The sequence below is a fragment of the Synchiropus splendidus genome, chromosome 2, assembly GCF_027744825.2.
Source record: "Synchiropus splendidus isolate RoL2022-P1 chromosome 2, RoL_Sspl_1.0, whole genome shotgun sequence".
Taxonomy (NCBI): Eukaryota; Metazoa; Chordata; class Actinopteri; order Syngnathiformes; family Callionymidae; genus Synchiropus; species Synchiropus splendidus.
Genome location: NC_071335.1, coordinates 32,548,182 through 32,549,799, shown reverse-complemented (window position 1 = coordinate 32,549,799; position 1,618 = coordinate 32,548,182).

Sequence of the window (1,618 nt, the reverse complement as noted above, 5' to 3'; positions counted from 1 at the left end):
CTCTACATTTTTAAGAGAAAAGCCATATTGTTGATGGCGGCTGGAAAACACATCCCTCCAGGGCTGTTGAGGCCTTGCTGCTAATGAATTAGGTTTCGCTTCATTACTGACACCGTCTTTGATTTTCTTGCAAATTTGTTATTTTTTTTAAGTCAACTACTGTCGCACAGAACACAACTCAGGTGCTCCTCTGTTTTACTGGCATCACTTTTTCTTTCGTTTCTCTCATTGAGATCCACAGAGGAAAACCTTCTCAGCCGGTGAGAGACAGGACTGAAGCGTAGCAGCCTGAGGAGTGAAGAAAGAGCCTCGCAGGACGGTGGGGACAGCTGCCATGACGTGGTTTACCGACTCTGACACCAAGACAGGGAGCAGGGGCAGAAGTGGCTGAGATGAAGAGGTTTCATTGGGAGTGACAAGAGAGGGCAGGCTGAGAAGAATGTCATTGGAGATGCCAGGTGAAAGACCAGAGAGGTTCATGGATGCAGTGGATGAGGACATGATGAAGGTGGACACTGTAGAAAGCTCAAGAGGATTCTGACCTCCATCAACAGCCTCCGTTTGGCTGTCTGTGTTGGAAATGGCTTGAAAAGCTATGGGTGAAATTTTCAGGAATTTTGGAAGTGATCCGGATCACCGTCTGAACCTTAGAGTTAGGGCTAGGAACATTGGCGTTTGGATCTTTTCAATTCTCTTGAAGGATACTTGGCAGGTTGGGATGGAAGTGACTGAAGCTGCTTGGTGGGAATCTCTTAGAATCTGCACCCTGACTTGAAACAAACTCACATGGAGCGCCAAGCCTTACTTATTTGTCATTGTTTGGTCTACATTTATCTCTCTATTCACTGTATGATAGTGGTAACAGTAGCAACAGCCCAGAGGTGCAGAGTTCAATACTACAGTTAGGGCTGCAACTATCTGACTATTTGGATTGATGACTAGTCACCAAACATCTCAAGGATTAGTCAGTTAGTTGGCTCAAGGATATCTACTCCAGTCTGATCTTGACGCACATGGTGGCGACATTGTAGTGTATAGTTGTTGTAAAGCAGGACTCTCAAACACAACTTAAAGTGTTAGATGCACTTGAAAAACACTCAGAGGCTTATTTGGAAGAGACCTTAACCCGAGCATTTGATATGTGACCCAAATCTTCTACCACCACATCTTATCTCACACTAATGTCAGGTATCACTGGGGTGTCTGTGCCTTCAGTTCAGGGATTACGTTCAGGTTTTTCATTGGGATTTTCTTGTACAAGGCAAGATGTACACCATCTCGCTTCGGACAAAGAGGGACTGTCCTGTCACACCCATGCAACTGATGGAAAAAAATCTTTATTAACAAGGACAAAATGTTCAATGGAAGCAAGGATATGACATGAACCCTATAAAAATCCTTTAACATGCATTTTATTTGAATAGGAATCACAATAAAACTATGGACTAAACATCGAAGATGAAAATTTATTTCAAATTATGTTAAATTTTCTTTCAAGAAAACTTTGAGGAAAGTACTAAATTGACAAACAAAAATAAAAAAAACAAAAATGTAGTCATGAAAGTGTTGTATTTACTGTTTAACTACTACTGGCTGAAACAGAAACAGGAAAAGAAAA